The sequence below is a fragment of the Myotis nattereri genome (genome assembly GCF_964212035.1).
Source record: "Myotis nattereri genome assembly, chromosome: 19".
In the NCBI taxonomy this organism is placed as follows: Eukaryota; Metazoa; Chordata; class Mammalia; order Chiroptera; family Vespertilionidae; genus Myotis; species Myotis nattereri.
In genome coordinates, this window is record NC_138095.1 from 20862383 (window position 1) to 20884546 (window position 22164).

Sequence of the window (22164 nt, forward strand, 5' to 3'; positions counted from 1 at the left end):
AAGGCTAAGTATTTATTTTTTCTCTTACTGCTATTTTTCAATTACAAAATGAACAGCTCTGTTGAGATAGACTTGACATAAATAAAACATACTTAAAGTGTACATTTTGATACGTTTCGTCATATGTATAGACACATGAAACCACACCACAATCAAAATAATGAACAGAGCCATTACCTCAATGTTTCCTGGTGCCCCTTTGTAATTTCTTCCTCTCTTTCCATTCCCCTTCCCTGGAAAACCGTGACCTGCTTTCTCTCACTAGACGTTGCTTCGAGTTTCCTAGAATTTTATACAAGTGGAATTACATAATGCATATTCATTTTGTCTGCCTCCATTCACCAGCCATCGTTGTTTTGAGATTCCCGTGTTGTATATGTGTGAATGGCTGATTCCTGTTTATCACTACCTGTCTTCCATTGCACGACTTTACCAGAGTTTGTTTATTCATTCACCTGAAGATGGACATTCGGCATTGCTTTCCGTTTTTGGCGACCACAAACAAGACACTGTATGAATATTCATGCGTAAGTCATTGTGTGAATATATGCTTTTATTTCTCTTGAAAAAATGTCTAGGAGTGGAATGGCTGAATAGTAAAGGAGGTATACATTCAATTTTTAAAGAGAAACTGCCACGCTATTTTTTAAGGGGTTGTACCATTCATGTTCCTTGTATTGTATGAGAGCTGTTGTTCTACATCCAAATAAACTTGTGGTGTGGTCAGTCTTTTCAATTTTAGAAACTCCCATGGGTGTGTAGTAATATCACATGAGGTATTAGTTTGTATTTCTCTGTTAGCTGACAATATGGAACATGTTTTCATGTGTTGTTTGCTACCTGTGTATCTTTGGTGAAATGTCCTCTCGCATCTTGTGGCCAGTTCTCCTCCATTGTTTGTTGTCTTATTGAGTGCTGAGAGCCTGGTATATAACCTGGACACGGTCCTTTATGAGATACACGAATGGCAAATAGTTTTACTCCCCAGTTTGAGGCTTGTCGTTTCACTTAGAGCTGAGCTCTGAAAGACAAGTTATGAAAATTAAGTTGTAAAAATATGTTGGGAGTCATTCCAAGAGGAAATAAAACAAATAAATACATGGTGTGTCCATGAAGGTGCAAAAGAGACGGACAGTTCTGAAAACTGCCCGTAGCATTGGGTGGCTTGGGTGTTGAGTACCGAGGAGGCAACAATGGCAAGAGAGGGCTGCAAGAGCCATTCTCCAGAAGGTGACCATGAGCCAGTGAAGAACTTTCAACTGGAGAGGGTTTCATCATTTGCATTTTAGAAAGATCATTAAGGTGGGAACATGGAGAGATTAGGGAGCCATGAATGAAAGAGATCGTCTAGACTTGAGACAAGTTCATATGATCATTCATTGATGAGAAAAGACCTTTGAGAAGATCCTAAGGGGAGTGAAGCAGGTTGAGGGAGGATGAGACAGTTGCATTATGGAAACAACACGTCTTGGCCACACGGAGCAGAGTGGCTAAGGCTCCTGCCAGTAGGACACATGGCGAGGATGTGTTTTCCTGACTTGGAGATGGATTGATATTGACCAATCCCAATCAGATCCAGATTTAAGAACCTGCTGAACCCGACCGCCATGCTTCAGACTCTGTTCTAGGTCTTTATAGACATGTGACTTTGGTTAATTCTCTCAACAACCCAGAGAGGAGAGGGTTGATACCGGGATGTTGATTTTATAAACAAGGACAGGGACATTTAGAGAAATTAAGCGGCTTGCCCAGGCTTCCAGCTTCAGTGAGTAGCAAAACTGAGGTTCTTTCTTCAAATTCAGGCGTCTTTATAGCCATCTCCTGCATATTCCAGAGACTGGCTAGTTGGTAAGGCAACCTGAGGCTTAGAGGAAAGGCCAACTAAGCTCACAGTGACAAGCCCCAAGTCCTTGACCCCGTGAACACCTGTCTGCAAAGCCCCACTAAGGGATGCCGACCATCTGCTTCCCACACTCCCCTGGAGCGCAGCAGGAGCAAACTGGCATAACACAGTGTTGTAGGAATGTCAGTTCACACATTATAGCAAAACAAGCCTGGGCATGAAGGGTGGTGAGGCACTAGCCCAGATTTCTAATAACAATAAATCCAATATGTATTGAATTTTCTAAGCACCAAGGGCTTTACATGGAATGGTTCATTGTATTCAGAGGATGACCTTATGGGTAGGCATCATTATTATGCCGAATTTGCAAATGAAGGTCCTAAATTCTGGTGGATTTCAAGCAACAGCTGTGCCCAGGTCACCTGGCTACCGAGAGCCACACTGAAGCTGTGTCTGTCTGACTCCGGCCAGCTGGCAATGGCTGTCATGTTGCAATGGCTGCCTCCTCTGCCTGGCTCTGCGCATCCTATCTTGGAGGCAAAGGCGTGTCCATGTGGGCTGGAGGCCTGCAAAAGGACCCTTCTTGGGGTGCAAACCCTGTCTGCCCTGCCACAGCAGGTGGCTCTCAAACGCATGCATGACCCTGAGGACGCCAGCCTCCGTCACCGATGGTGGCCCCAGAGCAGACGTCTGCAGGGGGACAGGTGTGCTTTCCACAGAAGAGAAGAGCCACAAAGGGCAGCTTCCTCCAACACATGAGGAAGGTCTCCTCCTTAGCTCATTAGGTTCAGAGGATGTCCTACCTGTGGCAGAGCCATCTACACCTCTCCCTCCCCTACCTGCCACCTGGCAGCACCTTTCCACGTGCCTTGGTGTTGCCAGAGCAGACTAGGCATGAGACTACACGCCCTCCCTGACTCAGACCACCCAGCATTCCCACTGCCACCGGCTCCCTGCCTCCGCTCTGCTGCACTCACTCCATGCGGGCAGGCACTGGCTCGAGAGCTCCAGGGGCCAGGAGGCCTCATCAGATGAGGAGCTACCCTGCTGGCTGAGCTTCCTTCCGAGCTTTCCCATTCCTCCTCCTTCCTTGCCTCCCTGATTTCTCTTTTGCCTTCATTTTCTTATAGTGACTGAGGATAGACTATTTGGCCAGCCCTGGGTCAGGCTCTGGGAGCACATTGGAGAATAATTCTGACAAATTCCTTTTCCCTAAAGCATGTAGTCTAGTTATAGAGACGGGGATTAAACAATTAATTATATAAAAATTGTATTTTAACTGCACCAAAGCTATGAGGAGGACGTGCTGGGGAGGAGGGGGGTGGGAAGAGCCGGGGCTTTGCCCTGAAAATGACATTTAGGTTGAAACTTGAGGGACAAGTAGAAATTCATTAGAAGAAGGAGGGATGGGAGAAGAGTGTGGCAGAAGGAGACACACACACAAACACACACACGTGTCACACACATGTAGCAGCTTTGTGGGTTAGTCCAAGGTTCTAAAAGAGACCAGAGTGGCTGGAAAAGAGTGAACTGCAAAGGTAGGCAGGATCTTTGGAACTGGGAGAGCATTCTGGGCTCTATCTAGAAGAATTTGGAAGACATATGTTTTTAAAAGAGAAATTCAAGATCAGGTTTACCCTTAAATGATTCTGATTACAATTGTAAATCCAGATTGAGAGGTGGTGGCAGATGAGGTAGGAAGGGAATCTGGGTGGAGAGCAAGAGGAAGTGAAGGGGGTCATTATGGCACTTCAGGAAAAGGATGCTGAAGGGGCTCCCGATGCAGAAGGAGGAGGGTATCACCCAAGTAGTGGAGACGAAGAGAAATAGAGACATTCAGGTGGCAGATCCTAGGACTTGGCCATGGATTAGATTCTGGGGGGCAGGAGAAAGAGGGGGGCGTCAGAGACGACTCCCAGGTTCCTGGCAAGAGCAACACCTTCCCAATATGCCCTCTCCATTTCTCTTCCCAGCTCATCAAAGAAATAGAGTGCAGGCAACCCAGAGGAGAGACTATCACGGCATTAATGCTATTTGGGGGCAATAAAACCTGGAGATAGAAATCTTTCAACGTGTTACGTAAGAAGTGGTAAATGTCAGGAGATAGATTTGCTCCAACTACATGGCTTCCAGCCTGTCTCTGGTTCGTCCTGGCACATGCGCTTCGCTCTGAAGGGCCACCAGGTGAAGCGCACCCCTCTGGCTGCCTTGCTGACTGTGTTCCCTGGAGAGACAAGACTCCGTGTGCGCGGGCTGCGGGGAGAAGTAACCCTGCAGGTCTTGTTTTGGACTTTTAGGTGGAAGTTTGTGCTGACTTCAGTGTGAGCATTTCTTTTCCATTGAGATATAATCTACCTACCATAAAATTCACCCATTTAGTGGGCAGAGTTCAACAGTTTCCAGTGGGTTCACAGAGTTGGACAGCCATCCGCACAATTCATGTTAGGATGTGCTCATCTCCCCAAGAGCAATGCCGAACTAGTGAGCAGTCCCTCTCATTCATCCCCAATCCCTCCCTTCCCCTGCTGTGGCAATCACTGATGTACTTCTTATCTATACGGATACTCAGGATATTTGATATAAATGGACTCATACATTATTTGGTCTTTTGTGTTAGGCTTCTTTTGCTCAGTATCATGTTTTTAAAGCTCATCTATTTTACAGCATGTATCTGTACATCGTTCGTTTCTGTGGCCAAACAATAGTCCATTGTATGGATATCTCACAATGTATTTATCGATCCATCAGCTCATGCACTTGTGAATTGTTTCATTTGGGGCCTATTATACAAGTTTTTGTTTGGACATCTGTTTTTTTTTCTCTTGGGAATATATCTAGAAGTGGAAATTTAGGGCGTTTGAATGTTTCTTAAAGGCGAAGATAATACCTGCTTCTAATTCTTGTGCCTTTGCACACAATTTGCCAGATATCATCAGTAAGATAAAAAGGTATTGCTAAGGAGTCTGCAATTTTAAAAACTGCAAGACTGTCCCTGTAAATATGTTTGTGTTCACATATGTTTTATGTATGTGTGTGTGAGAGAGAGAGAGCCATAAAGTTAAAGGAAGTCTTAAGGAAGCAACCTGTAAAGAAATGCTAATTCATATAGTATGAACTAAGAGTCTAAGTGTAAAGGTAAAAGGTTATTGAAGAGGTCCTGGGATTGAGATAAATCAGGATCTGGAACATTCCACTGAGTTCACTTCTGTCATCACTTACTGACTCGATGCCCTGAAAAGAACTAATGCAACTTGGACACTCCCCTGGCTGCATGCAGTTCAGAATGGGGGTGGGGTGGGGAAAGATAAATCCAGCGGTTACAATATCACATAGCTCCTCAGGGGCTGGGCTCACTTACATTCCTCCCACAACTGCTGGCAGACGACAGATCCATAGGCAAACAGTGACTCTACGTGCACTAGAAACACACATAGAGGCCACGTGAGCACACCAGGCAGGGGGAGATGCCTCAGAGTGGGAGGGGACCTCTGAAGAGCAAAGTGAACGCCAGAACCTTAGCAGGAACAAAAGAGCTCCCTCCCCTCTGAACGGACAGGGGCTAGGGACTTCACAATAAACACGATGCACTCCCAGGTCCTCAATGTCAGAGGGAGAAGACCAGCAGAGAGCGTCACAGAGCAACGGCCCTCTTATAGGAGCAACATCAGGGCAGGAAGGCAGGAGGGTATGTGAGGGCAGACACTTAAGGCCCTTTGAGAATGGAACACGAGCCTATAATTGACCAAGTCCAAGCCTGAACCACAGCACCCTATCTCCGTGGAGTGAGGACCAGAGAAGTACAGAGCCCTGCATCCCTGCTTGTTGTCACTGGCGAGTACTTCAGGCCCTGAGATCCAAATTTGGAAGATTTTAGGGGGAGGAAACACTAACCTCTACCGGTTTACATTAGCCATCTTGCTAGATCACATATCCAAACACTTCTGATCACTTTCCTATCCAGGGGGAATTTGGGTGATCTCCCCTAAGTCTCTACATGCTCCCACATCCATTCTCTTCTTTTGTCCATATTTGACAAGCCTAGGCAAAATTAAACTTTTAGCCCAACCTGTGTGGCTCAGTGGTTGAGCTTTGACCTATGAACCAGGAGGTCACAGTTGGATTCCCAGTCAAGGCATGTGACCAGGTTGTGGGCTTGATACCCAGTAGGGGGTATACAGGAGGCAGCCAATCAATGATTCTCTCTCATCATTCATTTTTCTATCTCTCTCTCCCTCTTCCTTCCTTTCTGAAATTAAATATATATATATATATATATATATATATATATATATATATATATATATATATATATAAAGTTTTAACTAGGTATATCAAATTTGTGGTTTCAGAACTGAAGGCTCTTGGACTGCCCTCTACAGGACTGAATTGGAGAGCCTTACATTTATAGTCAAAAATAGTAAATGGTGGAATTCTTCAAATCTCAGAACAGGGGCTGGAATCTAGACACCAGACACTATCAAAAACACAAGTGTTCAAACATCTGAATCAAAGAAATTAACCTGCAGTCAGTTTCCCATTTAGTATTCAGGCTTCTGATCCCCGCAAGCGAACATGCACCAACTGGACCTTCCATCAGGATGGGCTGACGTGTTGGATTGGGCCTCCCCGGGTTTGTCAGAAAACCAAGGGGAGGACTAACACCAGAAACAGGAAGAACAAACGTGCTTTCAATTCCCCAGTCCCCAGAGGAGAAGGATACATCACATATATGTGCTACCTTTGACCCTTAGGATTTTAGTTCATTACACAAGAAGTCATTGAGCTCCTGTGAATTTCAAGTCCCAGGAGAGGGCACAGCAGGACAGAAAACGATGGATAAAGAGAGTCCTGGCTGACTTGCTGGGTTTTGAACCACAGAACAGGCATCAGAATCAGGTGCTGATCCCTCAGAGCCTCCTGGTGTTGGAGGAAGTAACGGGAGAAGGCATCTGATCCTTACAGCCCTTAGGGTTTGTTGCTCCCTCTTTGGCCACCACATTTGCGCTTCCTCTGAAATAGCATCTCCCAGTCAAGCCATGAGATTCTGTCTCAAGTTTAGAATCGCCACAGGTTGCTTTGCAGCAAGTGGATGGAGAGACGAGGGGAAAAAATCTGTTACCAGCTCAAGTACATTTTGCTCTGTTAATCAGCATTTTAAAAAATTATCTTTTTCCATCCCATTGAGAAGTTGGCAGAGGCTCCCAACTGTTTTTGAGAAAATGTAACCACCAGACCATCTGGGGCTGACATCTTCAACATGGCAGTCAGGAGAGCTCATCGCGGGAGCTCCACGGATGATCGGGAGCGTGTCGCTTCTGCTGGGTCCCCCAGGAGGGTGGGCATACAGAGGTGCTGCTACACAGGCAAGCTTGGAGCTGAGCCCTCCCAGCTCTCCACGGGCCCTCTCCCCTGCTCCGCCCCCTCCAGGGCTGCATGTTCTGAGAGGTCACCTCTTGTAACATTAGCAATGGGTGTTGACTTTGAGAATATCAAAACACACTCCAAGTTTGAAGATTCATTTTTTAAAAATATATTTTTATGGATTTCAGAGAGGAAAGGAGAGGAAGAGATAGAAATATCAATGATGAGAGAATCATCGACCAGCTGCCCCCTGCACACCCCCACCGGAGATGGAGCCCACAACCCAGGCCTGGGCCCCGACCAGGAATTAAACCCGGTGACCTCCTGGTTCATAGGTTCAACGCTCAACCACTGAGCCAAGCCTGCCAGGTTATTTTTATGAAATAACACTTAAGACCAAGAGAGACTAAAATGAAAGCACATATCTATGTTTACATGTGAAGCAAGAGTGATTGTTTAGCTAACAAGACTGGGGAATTAAGATTTCTTAATAACTAGGTCAGCCAAGGGCTGTCAAGGGAATTACAGAGAACAGCTTAGAATCACTGGTGTGTCCACCCAGGCCTCCTAAACACTTACAGAACCAAACGTCCCCTAATAGTCATTACTGATGCTGCAGTTGGATGTCCGGGTGCTACAGACCTCATCCTATTAACCACAAAGCAGCTCTCCATGGATGTCCGCTGTCCCATGTCACAACACAGATGACTGACCGTCTCCCTTAATTACCTTCTGGGCAAACCACCGCGCATTTAGACATTTAGATTCATGCCACACACTTCTCACAGGTGAGCATTCTCTAACCAGCCACGTTTCCCAACCAGCAAGGACATTATGTTATCTCTGCCACTAGCATTCATCTTTTTTTTGAAAAATTAGTAGAACTGGGACCAGAACTAGATGATTCCTGGGAAAACGACCAGGCACGAGCTCGGTCTCCTGCCCCTGCATGCACTCTCCCCCCAGTTCTTGATCATAAACCATTGGTCACAAGGATACAAGCAAGTAAATCCAAGTGGATTAAAACAGATATGTCACATATATGTGCTTCCTGAACTCGCATGTCTATTTCCTTCACCAAGTTAGAGAAGTTTTCTGGTCATTATTTTTTCAAATAGGTTTTCAATTTCTTGTTCTTTCTTTTCCTTCCGGCATCCCCATGATGCAAATGTTGGTACCCTTGAAGTTTCCCAGAGGCTCCTTACACTAACCTCATTTTTTAAAATTCTTTTTTCTGTTTGCTTTTCTGATTGGGTGTTTTTTGCTTCCTTATATTCCATATCACTGATTTGATTCTCAGCTTCATTTACTCTCCTGTTGACTCCCTGTAAATCAGGGGTGGGGAACCTTTTTTCTGCCAAGGGCCACTTGGATATTTACAACATCATTCACAGGCCATACAAAATTATCAACTTAAAAATTAGCCTGCTGTATTTGGTTAAACATTTAATTAACTCACCCCCGATGCCTTGGCAGGGCCAGACCAAATGATTTCACAGGCCTTATATGGCCCGCAGGCCAGATATTCCCCACCCCTGCTGTAAATTAGTCTTCATTTCAAGTCGTGTATCCTTTATTTCTGACTGGTTCTTTTTTTTATGCTGTTGAGGCCCTTACTAAGTTCATTAAAACCAGTGTGTTTTTTTTTAATATATTTTATTGATTTTTTACAGAGAGGAAGGGAGATAGAGAGTTAGATACATCGATGAGAGAGAAACATGGATCAGCTGCCTCCTGCACACCTCCTATTGGGGATGTGCCTGCAACCAAGGTACATGCCCTTGACCGGAATCGAACCTGGGACCTCTCAGTCCGCAAGCCGACGCTCTATCCACTGAGCCAAACCAGTCAGGCGATAACCAGTGTTTTGAACTCTGCATCTAGCAGTTTGCCAGTCTCCATTTTGTTTAGTTTTTTTTTCTAGAGTCTTGTTCTGTTCTTTTATTTGTGACCTGTTTCTCTGTCTCTTCATTTTGGCTGCCTCCCTGTGTTTGTTTCTATGAATTAGTTGGAGCTGCTACATCTCCTGGGTCTGGTAACATGGCCTAATATAGTAGGTGTTCTGTAGGGTCCCTAGCACAGCCTCCTCTATCAGCCTCAATCTCTGCTGGTTTTTACAGCCCGAAATGATGAGGACTTCTCTTCCTGGCACTGGAACCTGGGCTGGGACACCTCACTCCTCAGTGGGGATCCCTGCAGCTAAGATATCCATCCTGATTTTTATCTACCACATGTGGATGTATTGAGACCAGCCCCATTCTCATCTCCACCCCTCCTACCAATCTCAATGTGGCTTCTTTAATTTCAGAGTTGTAGGACTTCCGTTCAGCTTGATTTCGGGTGGTTCTGAATGATGGTTGTTCTGTAGTTTACTTGTAATTTTGATGTGGATGTGGGGGAAGCCGAGTACCACATTTACCTACGCCGCCATCTTCACTGGGAATCTGTGCATTATTATCTTGGAATCTTCAGAAGTTTTGCTCACTGAACAAACCTGCCAACAGCAGATTACCCAGGCCTCACCCAGCCCCTCAACCTCAGTCAGCCCCCTGGGGGGCGCACGACATCCATCCTTGGTGGCTTTTCCCTTTTCTCCTTCAGAAACCCGTTGAGACCTAAGTCAGTGTCCCGCACGTGTGTCGGTCACCATGAACTCCTCCGATGGTCAGTCGTCGACTTTTTCAGTCTGACTTTTTTCACTTACTATAATACATCGGACATTCATCCACCTTGTTACATGGACTGATAGTTCCTTCCTTTTTATTGCTGAATAGCACTATACGGTTTACTTATTTATTCATTCCCTGGCTGAAGGACGTTTGGGTCATTTCCAATTTTTTGGACTTTATAAATAAAGTGGCTAGAAATATTCACACACAGGTTTTATGGGAACGTGGCTTTCTTTCTAACGTGAGCAGATATGCAGGATTAGGGTTGCTAGGTTGCATGGGTAAATGCATGTTTAATTTTATTTAAAAACTGCCCTACCCTTTCCCAGGGTGACTCCACTATTTTGCATTTCCACGAAAAAATGTGTGAGCGTTCCAGATACTCTACACATTACAAGTACATTGTGGTTGTTTTTTGGCAAAGTAATACGTACATAGTTCTATCTCTCTGCGGTTTTAATTTGTATTTTCCTAATGGCTGATGAGGCTGAGTACTATTTTTTATGTTACAGAAAACAAGGGTTTGGCACACAGTAGTTGCTCAGTATCTACGTGTTACATAAATAAATCAATGTCATCATTATCATCCTCTTTATCATCTTCATTTCTTCAAAAGGAGATGAGAATTGAACTAAGGCAGTGACTATTGCATAGCAGAAATATTAAGGAGAAAGAATATCAGATCTTCATGATTAAACGTGGGGGTGAATGAAAACACATCTAATATGACCCCCTAGTTTCTGAATTGGGCAATTGGTTGATACACTACCAGTTTGTGAGGAAAGAAACACAGGAAAAAGGAGCAGGTAGAGAAGAAATGTGTTCATTCAGTTGGGACATGGGGAGCCTGAGGTACCCCTCAAGGATACGTATCCTGGAGGCCACCAGGGGGCTTGGCCTTGCTCACTGCTGCGCCCCTGGCACTTACAGCAGGACCCAGCCTGCAGGTGGAGGTGTACATCCGGGGGTTGATCGCATATCATAGTTGGTACATGTCTTTCCTCCTTCCTCACCACATCCTGATGGCAGAAGCTATAGATGTCCTTTCAGAAAACTGGCTTTCCCCAACTTCACAGAGTGAACTAGCCATTTGCCATGACTTGAACTCATACTCACTGAGGCCCGTTTTTTATCATTTATTACAAATGAGGAAAAGTGCCAGTTAGAAATGGATGCCCCTCCTGAGCGGACGCTAGCGCCTGTGGCTGATGGTGCCAGGCTGGACGACACAGTTTGCCTCGCGAAGAACAGGGGAGGGAGCCCCCGCTTCCTCACTCCATCAGACAAGGGCCCTTGGGCAAGACAATGACACCTGGGGACCCAGCCTCTCACAGCAACCCCTGAGCCTCGTCTTCTGCGTCATGATTCTAATTCCATGGCCAGCAAAACGGGGCCTGCTTGTCTACCGCCAAACCTCACTTGTACATCAATACAGGTTATTAACATATACAGAAGCGAGCTTCAACTTGCCAAACTTCCCCAGGTGTAAACATATCAACTCTAAGTAATGTTTGCATCACCTCTGAGGTATTTTATGATCATTATCAATTTCATCAAGCCTTTCAAATGCAAAAATAACACGCATGTGGGATATGGAAGTCAGAAGTGGCCGTGGGTACAAAGAAATGAAATTTAGATGTACATTGATGGCTCGATATTCACCGCTTATACATACCACATTAGCTTTACATCCTAAATTGTCTATAAATATAGGAGCTTTTGCATGTGCACTATAAACGAAAGTGGTTAAATCCTATCTCTAACAAATCCGCATATAAATCTCAGCTGCATAATAGGGCATTTCCTTCCCTTCTCACTCCCTCACTGTAGGGAGGGGGCAGGTAACAGAGAGCTAGACTGTGTGAGTATGGAGGGGGCTGCACAGGAGATCAAATATAGATTTGCCTTAGAAGTCCCAACATCCCTCCCCACCACCCCCCACCACCAAGGAACCCTGACCTAAAAACGAATAGGTGGAAAGCACAAACTCCCAAGTGCTAGGAAATTCATCAGAAAGCCTATCCTGGCTTTTGAAATGCCAGCAGCTTCTGTATTAAAGTTCATGTGTATGGAGTAAAGGAAGAGGTAACAAAATAAGAGCTAACATATAGGGCTTATTTGTGCCACATACTGTTCTAAAAACTTTATCCATGTGAACTCAGTCTCTGCATCAACATGATCAGGTCTGTATTATTCGCAACCCCAGTCCACAGATGAGAAAAATGAGGCATGAGAGAATGATCACACAAAGCTAGTCAATGGCGGGATTGGTATTCAAACCAGGCGGTCTGTGTCAGCGTCCATGCCGTCAGTCCCTGCACCATCCTGCCTCTGGACAGGAGAGATTTGTGTCTATACAGGTACACGTCCTCACATACACCTCCATGGGTTTATATACAATCATACCTCAGGCAGCTGGAAATATCTGAGAAGAACAAATTCGGCCCCCTCCCTGTGCCTTAAAGGAAGGGGAAAAAATCCTCCATTTCATGTCACCTGGAAGAGGACCTTGTGATGTTGGAAATCAAAGTCCTCCCTGACACCAGGCTGAACACTCAGGGAATAAAAAGAGGGCCAGCCTCCAGTCAGACAGAACAGACCCGCGTGCCAATGCCAGCGGCCTCGGTGACAAAGGGAAAATGAACTCACCCGCTGCAAGCCTGCTGCTCCTTGGCCAGGGGCCTGCTGGTGTAGGGAGGAAAGGCATGTTCTTGAGTGTCTGCGTCCGACACACTCCAACCTGAACTTGAGCACTTTCCGGAGTCAAAGACTGGCCCTCTGACATAGCCGTTCCCCTCCCTTTCTCTTTCATCAGAACGTCTGACCGTTGCAACCTCCGTAAGACAAGGAGGGACCTCCTGGGCTTTTTAAATACTGCAGAGCAGATGGGCCTCGTTCCTGGGACACAGAAAAATTAACTGTGATCATCAGGAGGCCTCTGTTTGGCGAACACAGAGCCTGTGGATGGTTGGATATTATCCAGGGGCCTTTCCTTTAAAAGTTGGTGCTGAGGCCATGATCCAGTCCATTTGGCCTCCTCCTCTGCTTGTCAGACCCTTGCCCGAGATGGGCCTGCTCTCCAGGGATTTGATATGCAGTCCAAGCGTCCCTAGTACATCAATTTCAAGGCTTCAGCTTCTTTGCAGAGTTAAATATAGTTGATTAACCCTGAGATGAGAGAGTGGGAGCCAGGCCTCCAAAAAGGCCCTGAATCTCAACCTCAAGTGCACCTTTGGGTCCAGATGTGGTGCCCCATTGGAACGTGGGGACAAGGGGCTCCTCCACCTGCTCCCTCCTGGGCCACTGTCCAGCCAGCAGTGCTGTGCTGTGTTGAGAAGCATCTCAGCATGAAGAGCTGCTCCACTAAAAGCTGGGGGATGGGAATCGCAGGGTCAGTCTGGGGCAGGCTCTCTTCCCAGGGCACAGCATTAGAAATTAACCCTTCCCCCAGGTCCTTCCCGACAGACTTCCTGCATCAACTGACATGCTGTGAAAGCCTGCCTGTGGTGAAGACACTCAAAAAACTCAACAGCCCTCCAGTGGCGAAGGGTACAATTCCCAGGTGGGTCCGGCCTGAGCTGTCTCATTCCTACATGGCCACCACAGTCTAATGCAGCGGTTCTCAACCTGTGGGTCGCGACCCCTTTGGCGGTCGAACGACCCTTTCACAGGGGTCGCCTAAGACCATCCTGCATATCAGATGTTTACATGACGATTCATGACAGTAGCAACATGACAGTTATGAAGTGACAATGAAAATAATTTTATGGTTGGGTCACAACATGAGGAACTGTGTTTAAAGGGCCAGAAGGCTGAGAACCACTGGTCTAATGACTCACTGAGCCCCTGGAAAAGGGGAAGAGGAGGGAGGGGAAGGGCACAGAATAAGAGCTTTCCAGGCTCAGCAAGTTACCAGCCACAGAACTAACAGCGCTGACCAATCCAGGCCTTTTCCTCAGGATGGAACTCTCTATCCCAAAGCTATACAATTTCTAAGGGGTCTGCATGATTCCTAAAACTCCCTGAGAAAGAAGAACCCTTGGCCACCCATGTGGATGGTTTCCCAAAGGATATTCTGACCCTTGTTCCTTTTCAGTGGGAACTGTAGGCACCCAGGTGGTCTGCTTTCTAACATCCAGAGACCACAATGGCCCTTTGGGGGCCACTCAGTCCTGTGGTATAGGGTCAAAGAGAAGCAACCTGGCCTGAACATCCCAGGGGGGTAACAGTCTAGGAAAACAGGAGAAGTGTCTTTACCTTTCAGCTGTTCCCCACCCCAAGACACCCTGAGGGACAGTGTGGGGCATGTCAACTCATTGAATGCTGCTGCCATAGAGAAACTCATGAAATGCTGACACCCCCGTAAAACCCCTACAACAACTCATATCTAAAGATTCTTTGTTTCTTCCAGATGCCACTTCAAACCCAAAATCAACCTCTCAGAAGGCCAAGCCCTGCATTGCCTGCTTCAGCAGGAGGGCGGAGCCTGTTAAAAGGCGGAAGTGCTGAGTTAAAGGATGGAAGAGGCCAAGAAACTAAAACAAACTGACCAGCAGTAAGTTTTTACATGTGACTCTGCATATATATGTTTTACTGTATATGTGACTCTGCCTACATGTGCATCTGCTAAATCAGAATCTTTTTTTGAGGGGGGAGGGGAAGTAGAAAGAAAAAGGTTGAGAAGATAGTTTTTCGTACATCGAGCAATGATTCCTGACATTCCAGATCCCATCCACAGTCCCATGATTTCCTTTACCTACTTCTCTTCCCCATTTCTATCAAATGGATGTAACGCTTTGATAGGGTACAAGTCAAGAATGCCAATGACAAGCTCAACTGAGCACTAAAAATGTAGATTTTTTTTTTTTACATGCCTCCTCCTCTGAATTTGTTCCTAAGTTCTTTTTGCGCAGGGAAAGGAATTTTAAAATCCACCCCTCCTATCACGTCATCCAGCTTTTACCTCGGTCGGATGAAGAGTGTCTCTGCATCCCCATGACGTAGCAGCAACATCCTTCAATCCTTGTCTTTCAAGGTGCTTATGGGGACACGCAACCCTGTTAACAGAGAAAAAAATAACAACAGAGGAGAGATCAGTGGAGGAGTACGGGGCTGAGATATGAAAGAAGATGGGGACCCAATGAGGAAGAAATGTGTCACAAGGTGACTGCAGGTGGCAAAAATGCACAAGGAGGCTGGGCTCTTGGTCCCATCCTCTGAATTTTCTTTTCATTTCCGTTAGAAATAGCCCTTGTTTTAAACTGAACAGACTTCTCATTTTCTTCGTGCTCATAGAAGATTGGGAGTTTAAAGGCTTTTCTCTACTGCCTCTGTTCCTCTGAGTCCAGGCTGACATAATTCCTTTAAAAAAGTGTGTAGTCTTCCTATATATCAAATTAAAATCCATTCACTTACACAAAAGCCATAGTCATTTTTTTTTTCTTTCTGAGACAGCCATTTTTCTAACAAATGCCTCAGCATTTCCAGCCACCTCCACATACTTAGGTATTTGTTACAGCAGCACCCCACTGCTAGGTGGCAAAATCTGTCTGAATTTGCTGGTGTTACTATAACAACACACCACAGACTGGACTTAATAAAGACCTACTATGAAAGACAGGTGTCTTAAACAATAGGAGTTTAATTTTCTCACAATTCTGGAGACTGGAAGTCCAAGATCAGGTGCTGGCAGGTTTGGTTTCTCCTGAGGCTTTGCTACCTGGCTTGTAGACAGCCTGCTTCCCTCTGTGTGTTCACCTGGCCTCTTCTCTGTGTGTGCATGCCTGGTATCTCTTCCTCTTTTTATAAGGACAACAGCCTATGGTGTCAGGGTTCCACCCACATTACCTCATTTAACATTAACTACCTCCTTACAGACCCATCTCCAAATGCAGTCACACTGAATAGAAGGAATATGTGGAATTTAGGGGAAAACAAGTCAATTAATAACAGGAACATATTAGGTGGTGCCCTGTGCCATTTCCTTAAGAGATTTTTCTCTTAAAGCATAGGTTCTTCCATTTTTATTTTTATACATTGGTTTCGGGAATCCTTGAGTCCCAGAAATCCCGAGGAAAAATGGCATATTATAAACGTTTCTGGAGAAAGGATCTATATTTGCTGTTCTAAACCCTGTATTTATCACTGAAAGAATTTTAAGAGATGCCAAAGCCCCTGCTCAGAGCTTCTGTTTTAATTCCTGTTGAGTGAGTGCCCAGCATGGATATTTTGCAACATTCTCCATTTGATTCTAATGTGCAGCCAAAGTTGGGAACCCCTGGTGTAAAGCCCATTTTAATTGTGGTCTGAAGACCAGCTACATCTGCATTACCCGGACATTTATTGGAAATGCCGCATCTGAATCTACCCCAGCCCTGCAGCATCTGTAGGCACGGCATTTTAGAAAGGTCTGCAGGTAATCTGTAGGCGATTCCCATTCAAGCTTGAGAAGCACTTGTCTATGATGTTCCTCAAATCATGAAAGAGGACATTTTTTTAATATGTGACTTTAGGAGAGCTCACGCAAATAGTCCTTGTTCTCTTGTTTGTCATTGGCTCTACACTATTTTAAAGACAAGGTCATGCCCAGGCCAATGGTATACAATGAATCCATGAAGTGAGAGCTCAACCCACAAGTGACTTATTCCTCACCACTACCGCCATTGTGGCTAATTGCTCAACAATGAACTGCCATCGGTCTACAGCGGCATTGACCTTAAAAGATTCCAGAGGTTCTTAATAAAGAAGACAGTATCAGGGTTGTTTGAATATCGAAAAAAATAAAAAGAGAGAAAGGTCTGGAGAGAAGGAAAGTCGGGGAAGGTGGGAGAAAGTTAGAGGGTGGAAGGGAGACATGGTGTTTGACTTTCCTGAACATTAAAATCTCAGTCCTGATACCTGAGACTTTCGGTTCATAATCCTTGACCTCGAACAAAGCATCCCCCACCATCCCTATGGCTATTGTCAATCCATCAGAATGGGACTGGGTCAGAAATGAAGAACAGGAAAAAGAAAACGCTTCTGTGAAGAGGAATGAATTACCAGGTAAATTTCCTTGATAAGTTACTAGATGAATTTCCCTGGATACATTACTCTGTAATGATAGCAATAAGAGTCATTGTCTGCCTTTTTAGAAATTAATTTTAAAGGTCAATCCATCTAGCAAGTCACAAAATTTGGATGTGTAGTTTTAAACTGCTATAAAAATTTTGTCTGGCACTACTTGAAAATGTACTTGAGTTTTACATATTTTCAGAAACCAAGAGACATTAACTCTCCCAGGTCACCTTCCATACCCAGTCACTTATTATTCAAAGGCTCCTTGCTTATTATTATTTTCTATGTATCTACCATCTTTATCACACCCATAGACATCAGTGATACTTAGCAGTCCAGGACCCTTTGCCGGGAGCCGGTCCATGATTGCTGTTTCAAGGGACCTGGCATATATGGCATACTGTTCTTAATATGTTTGCTCACCTTCTTGGCACTATGTGTTTTAACCAAGGTCTCTGAGAAAGGTTGTTTCCCCAGGTAGGGATTTTCCCCTGAAGTTAGGGAGGGAACAAAACCTCTTAACTAAGTGCCAGGCAGGTAATTAATCACTTTAACTATGAACAATCATGCTTAAGCTACAAAATCTTTACTCCCTGGAATGGAGATAAGAAACGCCCTAACCTTTGTAATAGAGATTGATAGGATTGAATCAACTGGTATAAATACAGATGTAACAAGACAGCAAGAGACAGAGAGAGACAGAACCTAGGCACAGAACCTAGGCACAGAACCTACACAGAACGTTCTCTAGAGACAGAAGAACTTCACTGGAGAGAACATGGCAAAAGATCCTGGACTGAACCTGACTACAGAAATTGGCAAGAGAACCTGACTAGAACCTGGTGACTGAACCTGGCTGGAGAATCTGGACAGAACCTGGCTGGAGAACCTGGAGAACCTAGCAAGAGAACATGGACACAGAACCTGGCTGGAGATCCGAACCAGAACTTTGCTGGAGATCCAGACCAGAACTTGGCTGGAGATCCTGGCTAGAGATCCTGGCTAGGCTGCTGATCAACTGAACGCTGTCTCCGTGTCATTCCTTCTTTGCTGACTCCATCCACACCTTTGGGGACCCCTGGACCTGCTGGGGTTGGACCCCAGCAACCCTTGGCATTTCGTTTGAACCTAATCCCTGCCTTTCAGACCTTGTAATCAAGCAGAAATATATGATGGACCAGAAATGATAGTAAATAAAGGAACAACTTTAACAGCCAAATACTAATATGTAGACAGTACAATCCCATGAATATAAAAAAAGACATTCTTTCATTATGAACTTTATGAAATATCAATATTAAGGTTTTCATCTTAGGGGTATTATCTCTTATCACTGACACAGAAATATGAATTCTTAACTCAAATACGTATTTATATGCAGCCATAAAAGATATTTGGGATTATTTACTACCATCAATATTTTAAAAAGAATAATGTATATTCATCCCACAATAACTTATTGAGTGTGTAAAAGGAGCCAATAATTATTTGAGTCTTTTGTTTATATGTTTCATCTTTTTAAACTTTGATTTTCAAACTTTGTGTGATCACATATTTGTGGTACATTTCTTATAGTAGTCCATTCCTTGTCTCACAGTTTTAATATTTTACTTGGAATATTTTGACCATTGACATAACTAAGGGTGTAAATTACTCTTTATTAGATTACTGTTTATTTCTATTTGACAGATCTATGTTCTTTTTCTCTACTTTCTTGCTGTTCTGTTTATTATTTGGTTAATAAATTTTTACTATATCAACTTCCCCCTCTATAGCCTAGTAGCTATACTTCTTTTGAAAGTAGTCCTAGGGGTTACAACATACATCCTTAACTACTTACATCTGAATAGAAATTATTAGCTTCAGTACTTCTCTTTTTTTAAATATATCTTTATTGATTTCAGAGAGGAAGGGAGAGGGAGATAGAAACATCAGTGATGAGAGACAATCATTGATCAGCTGCCTCCTTCATGCCCCACACTGGGGATCAAGCCCACAACCCGGCATGTGCCCTGACTGGGAATCAAACCCCAACCTCCTGGTTCATGGGTCGACACTCAACCACTGAACCACACAGGCTAGGCTAAAACTAAATTTGAAGTTCTCTTTTGAAATTCAGTTTTTCCTCTCATTTTCCTCTACTTTCTCAAACATTTTAATTATAGCATTTTGTTTTTGTTTTTGAAGTTCTTGTTTGCTGAAGACCTAGAGGTTATTTGAATATTGAAATTACCTATTACCTGTTGTTGTTTATTTTCCTTCTTGGTTTTCAGTTCTGCTTCTTGGCATGCCTGACAATACTTTGCGGACTATATGACACGAGAAAATAATAAATTGTAGCAGCTCTAAATGATGTTTTATTCCTCCTGAAATGCTGTACCCTTTCCTCTGCTAGGCAGTGTGGAGCTGGTACATTAACACATCTCTTTAAGGAGAGATTTCAACTTTTCTCCGGCTCTGTATACCTTTGCCTAGAGTTTTCACCAGGTGCTGTTAACACTGGTGTGTCCTGGCTTCCTTTATATTCTAGGATAAGCAAAGTCTGTGTTCTGTTTTGCCAAGGCTTCATGGTCTCCTGACATCTAAGATTTTGGCAAGTGTATCCAGCAAAAACTGGCCACATTTTAAGCTTTATTCTCCAGCCTTTTCTTCTCTCAAATGGCTAATTTTTGTGTCTCTGCCATATGCCCTGATGGTTTCTGTGCATCTTAGCAGTGGTCCTTACCCAAAACCTTCATCTTCATTCTTAGCCCCATTGTTAATCCCAGAATCAGTAAATATCCCAGGGAAAAAGAGTGGCAGTCTGTGAATCACAGCCCAGAGATTTCCCTTTGGGGGGTATTTTGGATGCCTTGGTATGTTTCTGGTGTCTTCAAATCAATGTTTTCTATTGAAATTTTCAGTTGTTTTCAGAAAAAGCACTGTTCTGCCACAACCAACTCCATCACAGTCACAATCTGGAAATGCAGAATTGCCTGACTCTACGTTCTATGTTTTTTAGAAGTGTTGGGAGGGAAAAGGTATATAATCAACAACAAATAAAAATTAAACAGGCCAATTTCAAAGGATGATGAATGCGATGATGGAAATTCTGAGGTAGCAAACTGTCTTACATCTTACATCTGAGGAAACACATCTTATAAAGTGCTTTGCCTTATTGTTATGGACTGAATGTCTATGTCTCCCCAAAGTTCCTATATTGAAACCCGCCAGTATTATCCTGTTTGTAGGTGGAACCTTTCGGAGGTAATTAGGCCATGAGTTGGACTAATGACCTTATAAATGAGACCCCACCGAGTTCTTTCACCCCTTCTACCATGCAAGGACACGGTGAGAAGGCAGCTGTCTATCAACCAGGTAGTGGGCCCTCACCACACATTGAGTGGATATGCAGGCACCTTGATCTTGGACTTCCTAGCCTCCACAACTATGAGAAATACATTTCTGTTGTTTAAAAGCCACCCAATCAATGCCCAACCAGTATTGCTCAGGGGTTAAGCATTGACCCATGAACCAGGAGATCACAGTTCAATTCCCAGTCAGGGCACATGCCTGGGTTGTGGGCTCGATCCCCAGGAGGGGGTGTCCAGGAGGCAGCCAATCAATGATTCTCTCTCATCATTGATGTTTCTATCTCTCTCTCCCTCTCTTTTCCTCTCTAAAATCAATACAAATATTTAAAATAAATAAAATATAAAAGCCACCCAATCGATGGCATTCTGTTCTAGCTGCCCAATTTTACTAAAATACTTATTCAAAAACTCATTGAAGAAAAGCGTTTATTATCCCCATTTCATGGAGGAGAACAGCCTAATCTTTGGGGCACCACTGTTCACTCTCCAGCAGTCAGACCAGATTGGGAAAACCACAGGTAATAAGATATGAGGAAAGAGGTACTAAATCTGACCCATAATCATTAAAGATTATACATGTCAGCCCAAAGGCCCCTCACTAACCCAAATCATAAAAGAGAAAAAATGTCCCAAGGCTTTTCCATTCCATACATGCAGTGCCTGCTGGGGAGCAGGTCACTGGAAGGCCCTGTGGTAAATGGAGCTCCCTAGGCCTGCCTTTAGCAATCAAGGGAGCCATCCATTCTAGAGCCTGTTCAGCCGCCATGACTCATGGTCTCCCTAATTCAGACGGGTTGGGGAAGCTGGACCCTGGAAATAAGCTTTCTCCACCACTGCACTTCACTCAGCTCTCGGCCTTACATTATTTCCAAGGCATTGAGCAGCCTGCAACTTGAGAATCCTGCCACTGGGTAACATCTGTAACATCTGACATCATTTAGAAGACACTGCAAGGGTAAAAGAGCACTTTTTTTTAACAGAGACATAAATAATTCTGAGGAAGAAATTACGTTAAAAGGCTTTTCTTTCCCTGAATGGATTTGCAGAATTTGGCTTCCCAGCCTGGTTGCTATGAGATCTATTCCAGGGAGCCCAGGAGGTAACTGAGCGGTTGACACTGAGGCATGAGGTGCTATGCAGAAAAGGGACCAAGAACTTTGAGCTCTAAGGGTACACGGTTAACCTCTGGAGAAGAGGAGGTGCAGGGTGCAGCTTCATTAAACTTCTGGGTGCTCTTAGTGTCCATAGCAAACGGAAGGGGGACAGGTTCTGGGTGTCTGTTCAGGATGGAGAGCCTCTTAACCTCTAGGGATGTTTATCAAGATCTTGAGAAGCTTCACATGACCATCTCCTGCCAACACTCCCAGACATTCTTCTCAATGTCCTCCCCACTTGGCAGGATTAAGAAAGACTGTGCTCAGCCTGGCCAGTGTTGCGCAGTGGTTGAGCATCGACCTATGAACCAGGAGGTCACGGTTCAATTCCTGGTCAAGGCATAAGCCAGAGTTTCGAGCTTGATCCCCAATGTGGGGTGTGCAGGAGGCAGCCAATCCATGATTTTCTCTCATCATCACTGTTTCTCTCTCTCTCTCCCCCTCTCTCTTCCTCTTTGAAATCAATTAAAAATTATTTTTAAAAAAAAGAAAGAAAGAAAGACCGTGCTTGTCTTCCCAAAGTCGGCAAAGAAAAGTACAGAGAATGAAGAGTCTTGGCTTCTCTCTGAGACTACTGAAACTACTGCCAGGCCTTTGGCAATAACAGAATTCCCACTTCCTCTCACCTCTGGCTCCTAGTACAGAGTGGTGCTGAAAATAGGCATTCCATGAAACCTTCCACGGGAACCTTCCAAGGATTGCCAGGTCTACCATGAGAGGCTGCCTGG